Source organism: Peromyscus maniculatus, chromosome 23 (assembly GCF_049852395.1).
Source record: "Peromyscus maniculatus bairdii isolate BWxNUB_F1_BW_parent chromosome 23, HU_Pman_BW_mat_3.1, whole genome shotgun sequence".
NCBI lineage: Eukaryota > Metazoa > Chordata > Mammalia > Rodentia > Cricetidae > Peromyscus > Peromyscus maniculatus.
Window position 1 is genome coordinate 43,057,385 of NC_134874.1, and position 21,918 is coordinate 43,079,302.

Below are 21,918 nucleotides of genomic sequence, written 5' to 3' on the forward strand. Positions count from 1 at the left end.
GACTCTTGGGGTGCTCTGGCTAGGAGGTGGGGTTCAAAAGGGTCACATCCGCTCTGCCCGAGGGGGTCCTCCAGCTCTGCAAGCGCACGGAGGCTCGGAAGCTGCGCACAAGGCCTTAGCCCGGCGAGGGCGCTCTTGAACTTAATTTTGAATTTCAACCCAACGCCAAAGCTACTGGCTAGGGAAGGGGCGCGGTAGGGAGCGGGAGACCAGGCAACCGGTTCTGTCAGTGTTCTGGGAAGGATAAAGGGGGCGGGGTGAACTGCCTGGGGCCCAGAGCCCCAGAGGGGCGACTTGGATCCCCCGAGAATCGGGAGAGGCTAGTGGGAGGGGAAATCCACCACTCGGAACCTTCCGGGAATGGGAAGGTGCCAGGCTGATCTCACGCCTCCGGGTCTCTCAGCCCAAGGGGGTGGTGACAAGTGATACAGAGGGGAGGGACTGTGAAGTGGGTCGGTGACCTTAGGGGGAGAACAAGTCACCGGTGGGAAGAGGGGATGTTACATCTCGAGGGCCAGACAACCTCGTACCACCTCCTATTCTCCTCCCCCGCGCCCGCCGGGTGAAACAACTGTCCCTGCGGGTGGTGCTGTGACACACGCGCTTACACAGGGTCTGACTTCGGGGTCAACTTCTACATGGCTTCGTGCGGGTGCGTGTGTGTGCACAGCCGTGACTGTACGCGCGTGCACATCCCCGTTTCTCATACCCACCTCCCATCGCCAGGAAGGGTCCCAACCCCATGACACTCGGGGACTTGGGCTCCACGGCGCAGTTCAGTGGCCTGGGGCACCGGCAGGGGATGCCGGCAGGGCCAGGAAAAGGAGGAGAGGCTGGGTCGGCGTCCTGAGATGTCCCTACAGCTCCAGCCAACTTCCCCTCGGGGAGCCCTGACCCCCTCCCCGGGCCACCGACGGACGTGCAACGGCCCCCGCCCCTGCTCAGGTCCCCTCCCCGTGCGGCTCCCACGTCCGACCTGCCTCGCGCTCACAAAATGAACCACCGCCTCGCGTCGCCGCGGCCGCTGCCGCCGCGCCCGCGCCCGAGCTCGAGAGCCGGAGCCGCCCGGCCCCTTCGGCGTCGCCGGCGCCGCGGCCGCCCTGCCTGCCCGGCCGGTCCGGGGCTGCTCCGATCGCGCGGTCCCCGGCTCTTGACGCAGTGAGCGCCGCAGCCCGGCTCCCGCAGGCTCCTCTCCGCTCCCGGCGAGAGGCCGATCCCCAAGCCTGGCGGACTCGGGGAGGGGCGGGTAGTGCGGGCGGGGGAGGAGGTCTGTCTGGAGCCAGCCAGAGCCCCGAGGAGGAAGAGGAGGAGGAAGCAGGGGCAGCCACCGCCGCTGCCGCCGCCGCCGCCGCCGCGGCGCTCCCGGGACTTGGGCGCGCGCGCTCTGCTAGCCGGCGACCGAGCCTCCAGACCTGGGGGCCGCAGCCCCGTTCAGGTAGGAAGGGGTGTGCAGCGGGCGGGGGTCCCCTTTGCCGCAGACGCGGGGTCTACAGGTCCCCGCCCCTGGAGGGGGAGGGGCGGGGAGGATGCGCTCTCGCCGGCTTCCCGGGTGGCGCGGGAGTCCCCAACGGCTCCCACAGCCCTGATCTCCTCTATCGCCCCAGTCCCCCGCGCCCTGCCCTGGGTGTCCGCATCTGGGCCGAGTCCTCTCCTAGCCTGTGGGGGCTTCGGATGCAGGGCTTTGAGCCCGAGGCTCCAGGGCGCCCCCCACTCACTGGCGTTCACTAGGCGGGTGCACCCGAAGTTCTCGATCGGCGAGCTCCGCGGCCGGACAAACTTCCCTCCCCGACTCCGCGGATCTGAGAGCCTGAGCTTAGGACCCCCCCCCCCCTCTAGGATTAGGGAGCACCACCGGGAACCTGAAACTTTGCTGAGTGTGCTGTCTAGGTGGGGGAGGGGGAGAAGAGGGGTCGCTTTGCTCTGAGGTGCACGGGATGGCCGTGGTGCCCCAAGTTGCCCCAGAAGCTGCATCCCCGAGTCTGAATACCTCCACTCCTAGTCCAAGGAGGAGAAAAAGTGGGTGGTGGGGACGACTTTGATTTCGTACGTGTGGCTCATTGATCTCCAGTCGCCGGAGCCCTGGGAAGGGTATTGTGAGACCCGCGCCCTACCCCAGTCGGGTGTCCTGCCTCTGTCCAGCTCCCTGGAAGGACCTGACTCCTAGTTATTAATAGGCGCCTGTGACAGGAGCCTGGAGGGATTGGGAAAGCGGCTGGGCTGGCTTTGGCGGCGCCTTGAAGCTGACCCTCCTCAGTTCTCACGGATCCCATTCCATCGCCTGCCCAGCCCTGTCCTCTCACTCCGCTCAGGCCTCGGTGAGGTGTCATCTCCCCTCACCTAACTTTTCTCTTCCCAGACAGCCCGATCTGGACTGTTAACCACCTGGGGTCAAGAGCCCAGGCCGATCTCTTGACACCCAAGTACTCTTTCCAAATTCCCCCCAGGTTATGGGTGTGAAGTCCCCAGGGTCACGCTGCCTGGCATGAATGGGGATCACCCTCAACCAGTTTCGAGTCCTTGCGACCCATCACCCACGCGTGACACATTCACCAGCAGCTGCCTAGGGGCTGTGGAGAGCAGACTGGCCTGCGAAGCTCCTGAAAGGGTTTGGGGGAAAGAGAGTATTCTGTTCCCTGTGAGGGGAAGAGCCAGTGTCTTCTTGCCGCACCCCCCCCCCCCGCTCCCCCGCTAGTGTCCCCTTCCCACACCCTGAGGTATCAGAAGGATTCTGTGCCCCCTCCCCACCTCACCCAAAATCTCAGGTCAGAACCTGGGTGGGCTCCAGCATTGGGAACAAGGGAGTTGGGCACTTCTTCCTGTCTGGGATGAGAGGTCGCAGAGCCCAGACCCCTAACAGCTGGGGACTCTTTGCCCCAAGGGTGCCGCGGCCCCGCCCCCTTTGGGTTCACGGCTTCCGAGCCCGCTTCAGCAACCTTAGAGCTTGGAGAGCTGAGGTGGCGCATCTTTTCCTCTGCTCTGGGTCTGGGGAGCGGCAGGGGGCGTGGAGTACAGCGATGGGTCCCTGACAGATGTCCTCGCGTGTCGGCGCCGGCGTCTCTGTGATAGAATTAATGGCTTACAAGCAAACGGCCGATCTGTCCGGTCCCGGGGGAGGGGTGGCCCCATGGGACTCCCGGATCTTGGTTACAACCAGCAGCAGAGCAGCTTGGAGATTAGGGGACATAGCCTGGAAGACCTGACCATCTTACTACCCCCCCCCCCCAGCTAGAAGCTCCAATAATGGATGCCTTGGGGGACCCTTCCACGGAAGGACGACTATCAGTGTTCCCTCAAGCTGACCTCCTGGGATTTTCCTCCTCTCCTGCAGACTGTTGACCCTTGTTGAAGCCTGGAGGGTGGGGCTGTACTGGTCAAGGGCGCTCTGGGGACCTGGACCTCAGCTTGCTTGTTCTTTGTTGAAGGGATCAGAGAGACAAAGTTCAGTTGAGTGAACCTGGAGGCACGTAATAACACAGTGCCTGGTACACAAGCCGCACTCACCCTAAATCTCTTGGTTATCACGGTTTCGGCTAGGGCAGGTCAGGGGGAACCCTAGAGATGTGGAGAATCTGCCCCCTCTCTTGGAGTTTGCCTCGGGAAACTGGTGGCAGGCCCCTCCTCTTCCCCTGCACAGAATTGGCCAGCCCCAGAATACCATCCAAGAGTGAGGGGAGGCCCCAGACACAATCTTGTCCTTGGAGATCAGCTGATGGGAACCCCCTTCTAGATACAGCTGTGAGGAGAAGGTGTCCCACACCTCCCATCCCAGGGCCATGCGCCATAGCCTGGAACATCCAGGCTAGCAGCCTTTATCTATTTGATGTGCTTAGCCTGGGACCTGGCCATGACAGGAGGCCAGGCCAGGGAAACTGCGTACATCTCCGATGGCCCAAGGGTCCTGTTGCCCTCTCCATCTAACCTGATCATATTGGTCGCACAGTTCTAAGACACAGTCTTTGCCCACATTGGGTATCCCTTCCTAGGAGCCCTGCCCAGCGAGGACTGAGAGGACTCACAGCCCTCAATTTCCAAGTTCATTCAGTGCTTGAAGGCCTGGCAGGGGGAAGATAGCTAAGAGCCCACCACCCCACTTCCAGCTCCTGTAGGTGCCCAGGCCAGGAGGGAGCCCAGGCCTGTCACCCCCTGAGCAGGGCCAGTCCATACGCACGGCTGGATGGTGCTGTGGGCGTTCATTCACTTTCCTTCTTCGGTCCCCACACACTATAGGATTTATCTTGATTTGCTCAGCCACTGAATTGAGTCAACTCTTTTGTATGCTCGGTGAATTGCCCAGCTGCTGGCGAGGAGCGGAGGAGCGGAGAGAGCGTGCAGGGGGTACTGAGGCCGGGAATCAGGAGCGGGCGGGCGGGGGACAGGAAATGGGGAGGGGGCGCCGCGTGGGGACGAGATGGGCTGTGTGGGGAGAAGGGATCTGCGGGAGGCACCGGTGGGGCTGCGAACGGGACTTATCCAGGACGCTGTCATCAGTGTCCTGGCCAGAGTGAGGAGCAGTCTGTAGGGCTCCGAGCCTAGCTAGGGGTCTTCTTGGGCCTGGTGACCTGGGGCAAGCCTCTCCTGACTCGGTTTCTCTCCTGGGGCTTCCTCACAAGCAGGCGCACGTCGGGAATGGTAGGCTAAGCTGGAGGGGGTGCTGGAGAGCCCTTGAAGTCCTCTCAGAGGTTGGGGTGAGCGAGTGAAGGTTGGGGGTCAGAGCCAGGAGTGTCGTTCTGCGTCCCTAGGTCCCAGCTGTCTGGGATCTGGGCCAGTTCCACCGGAAGACCTGGCTCCTGACAAGGTCTTGGTGTGTTGGTGGTGATGGGGTCGCGCGAGGCCCCTGCTGAGGCAGCAGATGCCCCCTCCTACTTAGACGTGCAGGAGGGACGGTCAGGTGCCCCCCTCCCCCGCAGTTTCCTCCTCGATCCCCAGCTCCCATGAGCCGGATCCTGAGGGCGATACAAGCCGGTAGCGCAGAGGGGACCGGGAGGCGGGGAGGAGGGAGGGCGCGCGGCTCTCGCAGCCGGACTGAGCGCCGGCGGAGCGGGTGGAGGGAGCCGACTGGTGGCGAGGGCGGGCGGGGGAGGGGAAGGAGGGCGGGCGGCGGGAACCAGCGCCCCCCCCTTCGAACCCCCCTCCCAGGCCGCGCGGCGAGGGGCGGGGCACGCGCGCAGATCGATGGGCGAAGCTGGGGAGGAATTTCAATCCGAGAGCCAACTTAGAGCTTGAAGGACGGAGGCGAGGCGGCAGCGGTGGTGGCGGTGGCGGGTGCAGCCCCGGAACGCCGGCCGAGCCGGGCCGGGCAGGTAAGCGTGAAGCTCGGGGATCTTGCGTCGCAGCGTGGCCCGAAGCCGAGCTTGGGCCCGTGGGACCCTGGCCACTCCGCGGGCGACCGGCGGGCGACATTGCGCTTCTCTCACGCCAACGCGCAGAGTGCGCCCCTGACCCTCTGGCTGCGCCCTAGGCCCCGCGCACGAACCCGGAGCGGTGCAGCCGGGTAAAGTTGTAGCAACTTGGCTGTAGAGGAATCTGAGCCGGTTCAGTCCCGCAGAGCCAGAGATTAGGGGTACGGATGTCGCTTTAGAGTCACTGCCGCAGCCTTCAGCCTCCAGATGAACAGCCCCTTCCCCAGCACTATGCTTCGCTGCTTGCACCCAAACCTGCTCCCCAGTGCCAACGACCCCCCACAGCCGCTGCCCTGCCTGGAAACCTCCACACTGTCCACGCACCTCCTCTCCCGAGTCCCTGACCCCCATCCAGCCGGTATCAACATCCCTAGTCTGTCTGCCATCCTTCCCACGGTTGGAGAACCTATTGGCAGGGCACCTGGGGACTGTTCGGCCGCCTATCAGAGAGGCCAGGGTCTACATCGAAGCCAGTGGGTCAAAACCCTGGCGTGGGAGCTGAGGACTTTACTAGAAACTTGGTGAACCCCTCCCCACAAACTTGGAACTGTCATGGCCATCATCTAGGGGTTGGGGTGAGAAGCCTGGGAACCTGATCTCTCACCATTCCTAACCTGCTTGTCCGTTAAACTGGGGCCACAGGGTGTCTCAGGTTGTGTTTACAGCCACGCTCATACCGCCACCACTCCCTCCAGGACCCGACAACATCTGAGATCAAAATTATGCTCTTCCAGGTAGAGGTTGGGCGACCTTGAGTCGGATGACATCGCTGAGCCTCAGTTTTCCTATCCGTAAAATGGGGATAGGATGATACTTTCAGAGAAGTGAAGGGTTAACTGAAGATGGATGTGGGGAGTTGTTTTCTCCAGCCTGGGGCAGAGGGAACCAAGGAGTGCAGAACCCAGATGGAGCTGTTGGGTGTGTACCTACCCCTCACCCCACTGTGCTGGGTTGTGAGGGCTATGAGAGAAGTACTCTCAGGAAAGCCTGGGGTCTTTGGAGATGGGAGTTCTGGAAGGTGTCCGAGCTGGGAGCAGGTATAAAAAGCAAGCCCTCTTCCTAATCTCTCCTACAGACACGTTCTAAAAGAGCCACCCCCCAGCCTCAAGAGGCAATGATCAAATTGGAGTTATGTCACTGAAAAGCCTAAAATAACCTCATCTCTTGTGCCTCCCCTGGCCTCCTCAGCTGTCATCTTGTAATCGAACAAGTGTCGAAGGGACAGATTCTTAAGTCCCACCCCATCTACATGTCCCAAGTCACCAAAGGTGGAGGGTTAAAGTCCGGATGGCTGAGGGTGGTGTAAGAGAATACTCCTCCTCTTCTTCTTCTCCCTCTGGATTCAGGGGGCTGGGATCTCACAGCTTCATCTTTTGCTTCCCTGGACCCTCAGAGGTCCAGGCAGGTTGAAGACGTCTGAAGTCCCCCACTCTGCCCAGCCGAAGCCCTTGGGGTCCCCAGGTGAGAAAGGTCTGTTGCTATGTTCTTTCCTCTGTTCCCTAAGGGTTAGTGTGCCCCCCCCCCCCCGTGGTGCCTAGCCTTCTGGGTGTGTGTCACTCGACATGATACAGCAGGCCAGTGCAGGCTGTCCGCTGACTCCGAGAAAAGCTGGGATGGGCCCCTTCCCTGAGCCCCCATTCTGAGAAGGAGCGGGGAGAAAGATCAGGGGGCTCTGACCTCAGGAGAGTGAGCAGACGGTCCGATCGTCCCTCCCCTCTCCAGAAAGCACCAGTTTCCCCAAAGTGTCTTGGCCATGGTGGGTTTCCTACACATTGGTTGGGGAATCTGCTAGATATTTCTCCCTTGCCCTCCCCCACAAAAAAAAAAAACCCAGGTGGTTGAGGACCCCTGGAGATTCCCAAGCCAGGGACCTTAGTTCAACCATGCCATGTGAATCATGGAATGTAAGTCCTTGGACTCACACTCTTCAGACCACACTCCAGTTAGTGGGACTAAAATTCTGACAGAGTTGGACCAGACAACACAGTAGGGCCTCTCTCTCTCTCCCCCTGAGACCCTTGCTGGTCTCCAGTATCTAGATACCACCGCTAGATTCTAGAGAAGTTTCCTCAACACCCAGGAAGTCTTTCTCAGATCCTGCCACGTCACTGTCCTGGCCCCTGAGGAACCCGGTTCCCATCTGTAGGAGACCCGACTCTAAGCAGCAAGACACAGACAGCTACTGTAGCCTCCCGGATATTTACGAGCAGAGAGGCCCTGGCCCTGTGGGTTCATATTTCTCAGCTGAAAGGGGCTAAGCCTTGTAGCCATCGGGGTGGGTGGCAGATAGACAGGGACAGAAAGAGTGACATGAAATGGATGCCACCACATTGACAGGCATGAGACGGATCTCCCGAACCGGCAATGGGGCCCATAAATTTCTGGGTGTAAACTTGGATGAGATGATGGTGTACCATCAGACACTGGATACGTTTGTCACATAGCCTCCATTGTTCTTCTTTTGTTATCTGTCCTGGGTTTAATTTCTCCCAGCAACGCATAGAATGTCACCTGGCCTTGAGTGAAGTCTTTGTTGGGGTGACTGATGACAGGTGTCCCCTGCGTGGAACTTGGGCATTATCCATTCCTAAAGTTCACATGAGTAGAGGAGGCCCAGAGAGGCATAGGATGGTGTCCAGAGTTGCACAGCAAGCCGGGTTGGGAGGCGTAGTTATTTGCTCAGGCTGCTGGGGACACCTGTTTTTCTCTTGCATCTGTGCCAGAGATGAGCAAGGAGTGGGGTGCTACTCGTGGTCTTGTGGTACCCGTCTGCATTCCTACCTGGGCACCTGACTCTGTGGACCCTACTCTGTCCCCCCCCCCCCCCAGGCTGTAGGCCAGCTTCCTGGAGGGGAGAGGAAGGCAGGAGTTGAGGGCCAGCCTGGGACTCCCAGCCACCTCAGCTCACGGGGACTGACCTCCGAGCCTGGGAACAAGGCTGGGGTACAGCTAGAGGGAGATGGACCCAGCCAGTGTCGTTCTTTCTAATGGGGATCAACCGATCTGGTCCCCTTTTCCAGAAAGGTCTAGGACCATCCAAGGTCAGGAGTCATGAGCTGTAGGACTTAAACCCCTGGAGGCCGAGATCTGCCTCCTCGATGCAGCGCTGCCCCACTGGGCCAGGACCTCAGTACTGGAAGGAGCTAGGAAGCCTAGGCCTCCTTAGGCAAATACAGAATGGGTGGGGGACTCAGTTCCCAGCTCCTTCTGGGCTTAGGATGAGAGGAAAACAGTCATGGTTGGCTCCGCTCACCAGCACTGGGACCACTGCCCCTAGCCCGTGGTGGGGACCTGTCTTGATGATTTGACCTCCCTCTGGTCCCCACCACTGTGACCTGTCTCTTAGGGTCCCCTCTCTTGTGAGACAGTTCCATGCTTTTATGCCCCCAATATGGAGGGGTGTGGCTTGCAGAAGAGGGTCTCCCGGTCCTTAAGGGATGGGCAGGCATGGCCTTAGCCAGGCATTGGAGAGTGCTAGCGTACCCTCCGATGTGGTCTTCTAACATCTGCTGTCCCCTGCAGTTTCTTCCACAAGAGTCTCCCTGTGCCAGCCCCAGGCATGGACTCCGGTCACAGGAAGAGACAATTAGAAGGGATTCTGGGGCACAGGCAGGGCCAGGTCCATCTGCAAGGCCTTGGTGTCCCCCAAAGAAGCTGAAATTCAGAAAAAAAAAATGAGGGTGGGAAGGTATGAGCTGGCCCGGAAACTTCCATCAACCCAGCCTGGCAGCTCAGCTCCACTTTCAAAGCAACCCTTCCACATGACAGATGGGGAAATTGAGGCCCAGATCAGACTGTTGCCATGGCAATCTAGGTCAGAGCAGACGGAACGCTCAGACCACGCTCACCCCCACACCTGACTTCTCCCCTCAACACGAACACAGCCAGATTCCCAGCCTTGCAGATGGGAACTCCGCCCCTGCCCGTAGGTCTCCATCCTGGAGGTGAGGGTTCACTGCCTGTGGGGTCCCCCAGAACCCTCTGGCCTCAGGGGCACACGTCTGCCCTTTGCCCCAGCCGATCACACCTCCATGAGAGCTTTCCACTGGTGCAGTCAATGCTGACAGGACAACTGAGGTTCAGAGAGCCTGTCCCCACCACAGGCAACACCCCCCCAGTACCACCCCTACCTTGGAAGCTATTGGGTCCAGACAGAATCCTGCCTATCATGGGAACCCCGGGGAAATGGCTGACAGCATGAGACTCGCTGCTGTGTTTACCGACAAATCCCAGTTTTATTTTCAGTAGGATCAAACCCCGGCAACTCTTAGTCATTAACTTCCTCTGGTTTAGTAAACACGGAAGCTGGTATGGGCTGCCACACAGTCCCAACACACAGGCACGCATTCAGGGATGAAGGCAGCCCCGGCTGGTCAGGCGGAGGTGCGAGGATGAGGATGGTGTCTGGAGAGGGACTGTAGACCCTTCCAGGGTACACACTGAGTGCTAAAGAGTGGGCTCTGTGGCCAGCCATGCCCTTCTGGATGTAGTCAGTGACGGCCATGCATTTCTGTAGTGCTTTCTCCTGGCAAAGGATCTCGGGTCAGAGTCCTCACTGTGCCCACAGCACAGATTCCAGAGGACCTGATGCTTCTCACGTATGTTCCTGGGGAGGTCAGAGCCTTGAGCCGGCAAGGGCACCAGCTGACGGACTGGGAGCTCCTGACCTGCCTGGTAAAGTGCTAGATCTTGGTTCCTGACTGTCTCATGTGAGGTGGATATTTTAGGGGCCTTTCTAGTGCCTAGCAGCATCAGAGTACCCTGGATGCTATCCCTGAAAGAGCTATAATCCCCCAAAGCCCTTAACTCCTGGCTTTTTGGGACCCCAGGAGAGTGGTGCACCTAACCCCCCCCCAGTGTTTCTCTCATGGGACATTTACATCAGAGCCACTGCTGATCCCTCAACCAGGAGCCTCTGAGAGGGGTGGGTTGAAGCTCAAGGGTGATCCCGTATCAGCCATGTGACCTGGGAGGAAAGTCCTCCTCTTTGTACCTCCAGGTTTTAATTTGTCAAGTGAGTTTGAGGCATCGGGTGACACAGAGGACTGAAAGCAGTGTGCGTGTGCGTGTGCGTGTGTGTATGTGTGTGCGTGTGCGTGTGCGTGTGCGTGTGCGTGTGTGTGTGTGTGTGTGTGTGTGTGTGGTGATGGTTGTGGTGGTGGTGATGGTCATGGGGTGGATTAGTGTGCTCTGCTCCAGGGCAGGGGGCTGAGATTGTAAGCCTTTGATGTGGGGTGTGGCCGGGTTGGGTCCCTTCCCCTCCTTTGAGCCATGACTTCCGCCTGGGTTTGGCTGGACCCTCACAGTGTGTCTATATAGAAGAGGCAAGGCTGCCGTACCTCTGGACTAGTTCCTTGCATTTGGTGCTCTGTTTTGTGGGCCCCTGACATCCTGGGTGGGGCCACTTCTGTGTCCTGTGGGGGTAAGAACGTAAAGAGAGAGGGTGCCGGGGGAGGAGGAGGAAGAAGAACTGAGGCCCTGCTATGGCCACAGGCTGGACTGTCAGAGGACCAGCAAGGCCAGCATGGACGAGCAACCAGGCTAAAAAGTCAAAAGAGAAGACCTTTTTTAGGTTCCGGCTGACCCCAGGCTGAAGTTCATGGGGAGAGGTCATTGTTGTTCTCATAGCTCAGGGAAACTTCCGGAAATTTGTAGCATCCCGGAGACCGGGTTGATGGACATGTTTAAAAGGCCTCTCTGAACCAGTCACGGTGATGCTGAGGAGGCTGAGGCAGGAGGTTTGTAAATCCAAAGGTAGCCTGGGATGCAAAGAGGGACCTTGTTTCAAAGTGAGCAAACGGATAAGACGCTCTTCCCACGCCCTGCGGTGAAGAAGTATGTTCCAGGCACCAGCAGGAATGAGATTCTTGAGGGCCTCATGATCTGGGCTGAAGACGCAGGTGATGGAGAAACTGAGTTCTCTTTTGACGTTGCTTGAGTAGTTGGAGCTGGGCCAGCGAGACGGCTCAGTGGGTAGAGGCACCTGGCGACCTGAGTTCCGTCTCCAGGACCCACATGATGGAAGGAGATGCACACGCCCCACCCCCTCCAATAAATGCAATGTAATTTTCTTAAATTGGAGCCACGTTCTATAAATGTTCTATAAAGCAAAACTTCTCCCCCCCCCCACCGTGTGTGTGTGTGTGTGTGTGTGTGTGTGTGTGTGTGTGTGTGTGTTTGGAAATAAGGGACACACCTGTGGCGAACAAGATTTTGGAAAGTGAATCTTACTTCCTTTCGATGTCCATTAATGCTTCAGAGATGGAAACGGGCTACATGTGCCCCCCAGGATTCCTGTGGGTGCTGGGGACAGTGGTGCCTGGGGTGCACATTCTTAGGAACCGGCATCTGTCTCGGAGCCAGGGTCACAGGACATGCAGACATGTGTGCGGGCGGGAGCAATGTTGACAGCTCAGGCTCTGTAACGCGAGCATGCGCTGGGCCTTTTCCTTTCCTCAGATCCCGCAGAGCGGGTGGAAGCTGGAGGGTGAACCTCACCTGTTGTCTGAGTGCTGCCTGCCTCCTCTGTCCTGGGAGCTCAGGGAAGAGCCAGGCCTCTGAGGTGTTCGCCGCCTGACAGACATCTGGGCTTGTTTTGGTTTTCTCCGTCTGGTGTCCCCACAGAGCAAGGACATGTTAGATCTGAGGGATGCGCTTCACCAGGGATGGCGTTTTAGAAAAACAGCTTGTCAGAAAGCCAGGGTGTCGGGACTGGAAAGATGGTTCGGTCTAGAGCAGCGGTTCTCAGCCTTCCTGATGCCGAGACCCGTCAGTACAATTTCTCATGTTGTGGTGACCCCCAACCACGAAATTATTCTTGTTGCCACTCCGTAACTCGATTTTTGCTACTGTTATGAATCGTAATGTAGGTATCTGTGTTTTCTGATGGTCTTAGGCGACCCCTGTGAGCGTCTTCCAACCCCAAAGGGGTCATGACCCACAGTTTGAGAACCACTGTCTACAAAGAGGCTGCTGTGAGTGCGGGAGGCCCTGAGCTCCATGCCCAGAACCCTTGGAAGAAGCTGGGTGTGGTGGGCCCTGCCTTGTAATCCAGAACTGGGGAGATGGGGACGGGGAGGGGGATCCTTGGGGCCTCGCCTATGTGGTGGGCTTCAGTTCAGTGAGAGACCATGTCTCAACAAACAGGATGAATCACACCTGAGGACTAAGATTGACCTCTGGCCTCTCGGTCTGTCTGTCTGTCTGTCTGTCTCTGTCTCTGTCTCTGTCTCTGTCTCTCTCTCTCTCTCTCTCTCTCTCTCTCTCTCTCTCTCTCTCACACACACACACACACACACACACACACACACACACATTCTCACAATGTTCAGGCAAGACTAGCCAGGTGCACACAAGGGCTCACTGCCCCCTCCTCCCACCCAGAAGGCCAGGGTAATAGCCCTGTGCCCAGATGGGACCCTCTGTTCCAACCCTACCACAGCCGGCTCAAGCTGGCTCACAGTGAACGGAGGGTTACCCTAGTAGCATCCAACTGCCTGCCGTACAGCCCCCAGGTCTACGTCATTACTCACAGGCTGCCCCTACCTGCTCATGGCAGGCTCAGGAGGTGCTGAACGCACAGCCCAGTCCCCCCAGTCCAGGCTTTGTCCCCACCTCAGCCTCGAACTCCCAATTGTGCGTGTGTGGTCTTAGTCGCCCAGCTTTCCTCCCATGCCCCCGCCCCGTGGCCCCCTTGTGGTCTCTGAGGCACTCCCCCCCTGCTCCATCATGCCTCCCCAGCTGAGTGGCTCAGGGAAGGTGGCCAGTGTCAGGTACGAGTGACTGTACATTTGGGAATGAGGGGTGGGTGAGGCGGAGAGGAAGACATTGGGTTAGGTGGATCCCTAGGCCCTGCTGAAGTCCTTGGGTTGGATTCCCCATGCTCTCCCTGGGAGGGACAGGTGGAGATAGGGCCGTGGTCAAGGAGCAGCAGTGAGCTTGTAGGAACCTGCGTACGTCATACATGGTGCGCGGCAGCCGGACGCATGTCAAAGACAAAGCCGCTTCTCCCTACTCCTCCGGAGTCGATGTCTCCCTCCGAGCCTGTGCCATGTGCTCTGCACGCTGCATGGGAGAGCCTTTAAGCCCTGGTCCCTCTGAGTCTGTGATTGTGTCAGGACACCCTTGAGTCGGAGGTGTGTCCAAGGCAGGTCACCAAAGGGACAGGAATGTGAGTTGGATTTGGGGCAAGGTCCCCAAGGTCAAAGGCGACCTTCTGCTGGGAGTGAAACCCGGTGAGCCGATGGCCACACAGGAAGTCCTGGCCTCAGGAAGGGCAAACTCCCAAGCCTGGGCATTCATGAGGCAGGGCTGGCTAGGGTGGTGCCTGCTCCAGTCACAGAGTGCAGCTGTGATTTTTTTTTTTTTTTTACATACTACCAATACCGTGGAGTCCCGCCTGTGCAAACCCACTGTGGGTTACCTCTCCTACTGTGAGTGTATGATTGTGCAGGCTTAGACATGGACAGAATCACACAACGAGGGCCTCAAAAATCAGTTTTATTCTACTGTATCATTCATTTAGTTCTGAGACAGGTTGTCGGGATGTAGCCCAGGTTATCCTCAAACTCCCAATCAACTTCGTGCTGGGATGACAGGCATGGGTTACTCAGCTCAGCTTCTGTCTTAGTGACTCGTGTGTGTGTGTGTGTGTGTGTGTGTGTGTGTGTGTGTGTGTGTGTGTGTGTGTACATGTACACAGGCATTTGTGTGCAAGCCTACAGAGGCCAATGAACCTCAGAAATACTCCTGTCTCCACCTCCTCAGGCCCAAGATATTCTCTGTCTCTCTGTCTCTGTCTGTCTGTCTGTCTCCCTCTCTCTCTGGTACCACATGCGCCCAGCTGGGGGAAGCTTCTGCACCCCCACAAATAAAACCAGAAAAGAATTCTAGGGTGTACATCCACCCAATTCACACAGCTGGGGGTCAAAACAGAAATGTGGGAAGGGGGCAGCCCCCAACACTGTCTCTCCCCTGGAACTATGCCATGTGGCACCATAGCATTTTTTTTAAAAAGCATGGCTTCTAGGAATCAGACTCCGGCTCTCCTGCTCCTGGGGCAAGCACCCTCCCGTCTGAGCCGCCTCCCCACCCTAGTGTAATGGTTTTGAAGTTAGCTCCTATTGCTGCATGAGTCATCCCATATTTATTTTTAATTGCTAAGTAGTATTCCCCTGTCTTGATGGAACGCCTATCCTTTCCCTGCATCCCCGAGGGACAGACATTTGAATCATTTCTAGTTTGGGGTCGTAATGAATCACACTGTGACATTTGTGTACCAGCTTTTATGTGGACGCCAGCCTTCATTTCTCTCGGGTAGATCCCTCGGAATGGATTGCTGAGTCATTTGGTAAGTTTATATTTAAATTCTTAACAAACTGCCAACTCGCCAGACTTCCAAATTGGCTGGACCAGTTTACGTCCTCATCAGCGATCCTTGAGGGTCTGGTGTGTTCTGGTAGCTGGCACGGCCAGTCTTTTTATTACAGAGACCCGCGTCGGAGCACAGTGCTATCTGGTGCTGGGACCAATTTGCAGTCTCCAGGCTGACCAGCGACGTTGAACGTCTTTAAGCTCGTAGGCACCCACATTTCTTCTTTGATAAAATGTCTATTCAAATCTTTGCCCATTTTAATGGGTTTGTCTCATTATTAGCTTTCAAAATTATTCAAATTTACGGTGAGAGAGTTCTGTACGTATTCCAACATGAGTCTTTTGTAAGAAACGGATTTATAAATGCCGTATCTTGATATTCTCTCTCTCTCTCTCTCTCTCTCTCTCTCTCTCTCTCTCTCTCTCTCTCTCTCTCTCTCTCTCTCTCGGGTCTCATGTACCTCAGGTTGGTCTCAAACTTGCTACACAGCTGAGGATGACCTTGATCTTCTGATCCTCCTGCCTCCACTCCTGAATTCTGGGATTACAGGCATGTGCCAGCACACCAGGGTTTATTCTGGGCTGAGGTGGAAGCCAGGGCTTCCTGAGTCCTGGGCAAGTTCTCTTCCCATGGAGTCGCAGTTCCAGCCTCTGCTTTCCTCATAGCATCTTTCTGGAGCACAGGATTTTCCTATCACAGTGTCCATTTTATTCATTTTCTTTTCTTTCATGAATCTGGTGTTTTGCTTTCTTTGCCTAGTCCAAGGTCACAAAGATTTTCCTCCCTTTTCCCCCAGGAGTTGTAGAATTTGGGCTGTGCTACTCAGATTTATTGGCCATCTGAAGTTAATGTCTGCTTATGATGTAGAAGGACCGAAGTTCATTTTTTTTTGGTGTGTGTGTTTTAAAAAGACTCTCCTCAGCTTTATATTTTCTTGAGGCTATAAATGTAGGAGCTTATTTTTGGATTCTTTTTTCTACTCCACTGGTGTCTATTTTTTTAAAAAAAGATGTTATATTTATGTATTATTAGTGTGTGTGTTTGCGCACACGCGTGTGCTGTGATGTGAATGTGGAGGTCAGAGGACGACTCACGGGGTGGGTTCTCCCCTTCCTCCATGGATTCCAGGTTTGGACTCAGGTCATCAGACTTAACAGCAAGTGCCTTGACCTACTGAGCCATCTGGCCGGCCCTGTCATCCGTTCCTTGTCTGTTCTGATGGCTGGGCCACACGCTCTGCACTACTGGCGCTCGGCAGCAGGGTTTGAAATGAAAAGTTAGAAGCCACTCAAATTGCTTTTCTCTTCAAACTCATTTTGACTCTCCCTAGTTTCTCCCCACCCCTTGCCAAGGTTAGGATCCACCTGTCAGTGTCTCCGAAAGCGCCTACTGAGAGTTTGAGGGGCTTGTGCTTAATTCATAGATCAATTTAGGATGGCTAATGACATTTTAGAGTGCCGTTTCTCTTTATTTGGGTCTTTAATGTCTCCAAGCACTTTGTCATTTTCTGTATGTAATTATTGTGAATTGAACACTTTTCAGACACTGTCTCATAATGTAGCCCAGGCTAGCCTTAAACGCAGGGTCCTTCTGTTTCTATTTTCTGAGTGGTGAGGTTTCAGGTGAGCACACTCACACCCAGCTTAACTGAATGTCTTTAGGGAAATTCACGGTAAATATTTTGTTTTCTAGAATAAGCTATTGCAAATGGAATTATTTCTTAATTTTGCAGTGTTTACTGCCAGTATAGAGAAATATTGGTTAGATATGCACAAAATGTATGTGTATGTGCACGTTTGCATGTATGTGGAGGGCAGAGGACACCCTTGAGTGTGATTCCTTAGGATCTAACTTGTTTTTAGAGACAAGGTCTCTGTTGTGTTAGCTTGGAACTCACTAAGTAGGCTTTGCTGGCCGGCCATCGAGTCCTAGAATTTACCTGTTTCTGCCTCCTCAGCGCTGGAATTACAGCCAAACACTGCCACATCCAGATTTATTTATTGTTAAAGATTTGGGGTTTTATGTGTATGAGTGTTTTGTCTGTAGGTGTACATGTGCACTATGTGCATGCAGTTCCCACAGAGTCCAGAAGAGGGCGTCAGATCCCTTGGAACTAGAGCTACAAGCAGTTGTGAGCCACAGTGTGGGTGCTGGGAACCAAACCTGGGTCCTCTGCAAGAGCAGCCACTCTTAACCACTGAGCCATGTCTTCAGCCCTATATCAAGAGTTTTTTCAAATCTGGGTTCTGGGAATTGCATGGCAAATACTTTACTGACTGAGCTGTCTCCCCAGCCCAAATTTTACATATTGATCCTTTGTTCCATAGCCTTGCTAAATGTGACTATTGATCATCCGTTCTAGCAGATGTTAGTGGATTCATACAGGATCATTGGTCTGCAAACATGGAGGGATTAGCACCTTCTTTTTCGAACTGCATATCTCATCTTTCTTTCTTCCTTCCTTTTTTTTTCTTTTGTTGGTTTTTCGAGATAGGGTTTCTCTGTGTAGCTTTGCGCCTTTCCTGGAACTTGCTTTGGAGACCAGGCTGGCCTTGAACTCACAGAGATCCACCTGCCTCTGCCTCCCAAGCACTGGGATTAAAGGTGAGCGTCACCACTACCCAGCTTCATATTTCTTTATCTTGCCTTATTACTTTGGCTGGCATCTCTAGAGTCACGTTGAACAGCACAGATGCTTCATGATCATGGAGAAAAGTGTTTTTGTCTTTACTGTTCAGGATGAAGTAAGATGTGGGATTTTACTTTATTTTAGGGTTTAAAATTTTCCTAACATTGATACCTGATTGCAAGTTTTCCCATAATAGTATTGTCAACTGCTTTTCCCACATTTGCCAAGGTGACCCTGTGGTTTTTCCCTTTTATCTATTGTTTTATGTTACTAGCTTGGCTCACTAATATTTTGTTGAGGATTTTGCGTCAATGTTTGGGAGACAGAGAGGCTTATCTATTTCTACTGGGATGTTTTACTTCCACTGCCAGGGGAAAAAAACCCATCAGTTTCATGAATATGCCTTTCTGTCTCTGTTTCTGTCTGTCTCTGTCTCTGTCTCTCTCTCCTTATTGTTCCTTGGGCAAAGATTCTACCACTTGTTATAGTCTTAGCTTTTGTTTAGTTTGAACAGGGTCTTGATGTGTAGACCAGGACAAGCCATAAACCTCCCACTTCAGACTTTTGAATGCTGAGATCATCTCCAGAGTACACAGCCATACCCAGCTCATCTCTTTTCTGGTGAGTTCTCTTTGATTTTGTCTCTTTAGTTGTTAGCCAGAATTTACTAAAGCCGTGTGGGTCTGGGCTTCTTTCCATGGGAAGATTTCAAACCAGTTGTCTCTTTGGGTCCTGAGTCTGAAGGTTTTCTGTTGCTTGTCAAAACTTGTGCCTGTCTAGGCATCTGTCCACATCTGTCCACTTCATTGAAAGTGTTGGTGCTTTCGTCTGATTGTAATGTCTCTTCATATTCCTGTGTGTTTGAAAAGAATGTACTGTCCCCTGGCTAGAGTGGCTTTTGGAAACATCGGTCAGCTAGTGATGGTGTTGTCCAATCTGTATTCTTCTCCACCTCAGCCGCATTTGTTTGTTTTTATGATACACTGGATTGGAACCTAGGTACATGCTCATCCACCGAGCTACAGCTCTGCCCTGGTTACCTTCATACAATTATTTTTCTATCACTTTAATTTCCACAAGTTTATACATTTATGCTAAAATATGCCTTTTATTCAGTGTATGTTATATTTGGCTCTTGTTCTTTTAAATTCACTCTGATAGTCTCTGCCTTTTATTTGCACTGTTTATCCCATTTGTAGTTATTTTTATTTTTTGAAGTTTCTATTTACATAGTTATTTTCTGTGTCTCAAGTCTTTTTCTCCTCTTGTTTCCTTTGCTGCCTCCTTTTGTGTTTTGGAAATGCCTTTAGGTAATATTTTACTTCTGTTGGTTCTTGGCCAGTGGAATTTCAACTCCAAATTTATCACTTCCCCCTCCTCCTATTTCATGACAGGATTGCTCTATGTAGCCCTGGCTGTGCTGGATCTCTCTAAGTAGACCCAGCAGGCCTCAATCTCACAGAGATCCATCTGCCTCTGCCTCCCACATGTTGGGACTAAAGGTGTGTTGAAGGAACCACTATGCCTGGCTCCAAGTGTATCACTTTATAATAATTTCTGCGAGGCTGGAGAGATGACTCAAGCCGCAGAAGAGCTCTTGCTGCCCTTCCAGAGGACCAGGGTTCAGTTGCCAGCACTCATGTCAGGTGCCTCCCAACTCCAACTCCAGCTCTAAGGAAGCTAACACCCCCTACTGGCCTCTTGTGGGCACTTGCATGCATGTGTACAGACCCATACCTACACACACACACACACACACACACACACACACACACACACACACACCACACTTAAAAATAAAATCTTAAAGTAATTTCTGTGTCTTTGTTGAGGTTGCACACTTTTTTGTTGTTATTTTTGAGACAGGGTCTCTCTGTGTGGTCCTTGCTGTCCTGGAGTTTGCTATGTCGACCAGGCTGGCCTTGAACTCTGCCTGCCTCTGCCTCCTGAGTTCTAGGGTTAAAGGTGTACACTCTGACTGGCTCAGAGGTTGCACACTTTCACTTATTATTATTATACTTTCATTTAACTCTTTAAACACGGTTTTGTTTCTTTGAGCCAATTTATTAATATGTAACTGCCTTAGAGTATTTTTCTGCCATACCAGACATCCGAGGACCTTCCAGGATGGTGTTTATGAGCTGCTTCCTTTTTTCCCAGTAGGAGCCATTCTTTCTGATTTTGTCTGTTGTATAATTTTGTATAGAGAATGGACAATTGTCTCAGAGTGGATCTAGAGGCTGAGTTTTTCCTTGGGGAGTTGTTAGCGCTAGCATTTTATGCTGCTGTTTTTATTGTTTGTTTAGTAACTTAATTGGACTAAAGCTGTGGAATAGACTTGTTCTCCCCTTACTTCTTCAATTCTAATTCCTCCTATTGTTTGTCTTTTTCTCTTCCCTTCCTCTTATCTTCTCCTCTCTTTCTCTTCTCTCCTTTCTCTCTTCCCCTTTATTTTCCTCATCTCCTCCCCTAATGTTCTCTTATTTTTCCTGCTCATCCTCCGTCCTCTTCTCCCCGATTCCTTCTCTTCGTCACCCTCTTTCATCTCCTCTCCTTCCTCTGCTTTCTTCCCTCTCCTCCTTCCTCTTCTCACCCCTTCCTCCTCCCCCCTTCTCCTCCTCCATCCTATCACTTTCTAGGGGCCGCTCTATGTATGCCCAGCTTTGTGATCAGTTGGAGGTTGTGTAGCCTGCTTGGGGCCTGTCGGTCTCCGTGCCCAGTGGGCAGACTCATGGGTGAGTTAGGGAGCACATCAAAGATCAGTCAGCTTGTGTGTGTCTCTTGGCCCTTGCTTCCTGCCAGACCCTTCTGTGGTACCCGCATGCTCTCAGTGGGCCAAGGGCTTAAGCTATCTGGGCCTCTGCTTCCCCACATCGGTGTCCATCCGCCAGCTGTGTGGCGAGATCGGGTCTCTGTGTGACTGCTCATGCGTAGTCCCTGGTTTGTCCCTGCCCCTGTCATGGTTTCAGTTCCAGCTAGCAGCCTTGCTGGCTTTCCATCCACCACCATCGAGGCTCCTGCACTTTCCTGGCCAGCGGGGTCACGTGCCTTTTGCTCAGAGTCACATCAACCCCTGGCAGAGAAGCTTCTGGTCCTCATGGCCTGCTCAGTGCAGCCCTGTTTAAATGCTACACCAGCTGACTGGGTGGGGAGACAGAGGCAGGTCTAGGAAAGAGCAGCACAGACCCCTTTGTTATCCACGGGCAGTGCTTTCCCCCAAATAAATCTCTTTGGTTAGTTTCTAGGATGCTGGAATGATCACCGTTGAGAGTTTTGACCAGTTTTGTAGCTGGGGTGTGTGTGTGTGTGTGTTTGTGTGTGTGTGTGTGTGTGTGTGTGTGTGTGTGTGTGTCTGTCTGTCTGTCTGTCTGTGTCTGTCTGTCTGTCTTTGTGTTCCCAGGCATGTGTGGAAACCTGAGGTCAATGGGGAGGTGTCCTCAGTCACTCCCCATCTTATTTTTTGAGGCAGGGTCTCTTGCTGAATGGAGAGTTCACTGATTGAGCTGGATTAGATGGCCAATGAGCCTCCAGGATCCTTCTGTCTCCACCCCCTTCTGTGTTGGGGTTACAGATGTGTTCCAGCATGGCCAGCTTTTATGGGGGTGCTGGGGGTCTGAACTCTGGTCCTTGTGCTTGTACAAGAAAGCCCTTTATCCACCGAGCCCTCTGTCTAGCTTGTAATTCCCCTGCCTCAGCCTCCTGAGTGCTGAGATTAAAGATGTGTACCATAACACCCAGGCAAACTGGGTTTTGAAGAAAAGATTTTGAGGTCTATACCACCTCCTTGGTGCTGTCTTAAATACAAAACTTTTGGGTCAACAGGTAAGGGCATTTGCTCCCAAGCCTGACAACCTGAGTTTGATCCTCAGGACCCACACAGCAGAAGGAGAAAATCAACTCCTGTAAGTTGTCTTGTAACCTCCACATATCCATCATGGCACATGTGCCCCCCACCCCCGGATACCATGCAAGTAAATGTAATAATAAAGTGATAGTGGGCCATCGAGATGGCTCAGCAGGTAAAGGTGCTTGCAGCAAAACCTGACAACCTGAGTTTGATCCCACTTGGTGGAAGGAAAAATTGACTCTTGCCCTCTGACTTGTATGTGTGTGTGTGTATGCATGCGTGCACGCACACACACAATCACAATGTAAAAGAATTTTAGAGGTTTTTAAAAAGCACCATATACATTTCCACGAAATATCACAGAATGAACATGTGAGAACCACCCAAACTCAGAAGTAAAATATGACCCACTTCTCAGAGCCTTCCATCATGTGTCTCCTGTCCCCACCTTTCCCTCCTTGTCAGGGGCAAGCACTCCGATTTTGATCCACGTGCCATTTTACAGCGTTGTACATGACTTGAATGGAACCATCTCCAGAAGTATATGAGCTCTCTAAATGTTGGTTGTGTGGAGAGAATATTCCAATATTCCAATAAAATGCAGCTGCATTTTATTGACAGATTTATGGTTGTATGAATGGTTGTGTGGGTGTCAGGATGGATGAATTGG

General features: G+C 53.8%; 1 protein-coding gene across 4 annotated transcripts in view; it reads left to right on the top strand.

Moving 5' to 3' along the window:
* The first annotated feature begins 477 nt into the window (after positions 1-477).
* Positions 478-21,918, top strand: part of Elfn1 (extracellular leucine rich repeat and fibronectin type III domain containing 1) — a 65,429-nt gene continuing 43,988 nt past the window's right edge. For 2 of the 4 annotated variants that reach the window (XM_016009381.3, XM_042268040.2), the window contains exon 1: positions 478-1,435. The gene's annotated coding sequence lies outside the window, so the exon portion shown is untranslated. Of the gene's footprint in view, positions 1,436-5,138; positions 5,301-21,918 lie in introns of those variants that run through there. The other 2 variants (XM_006991095.4, XM_076561352.1) reach the window with 1 other exon arrangement.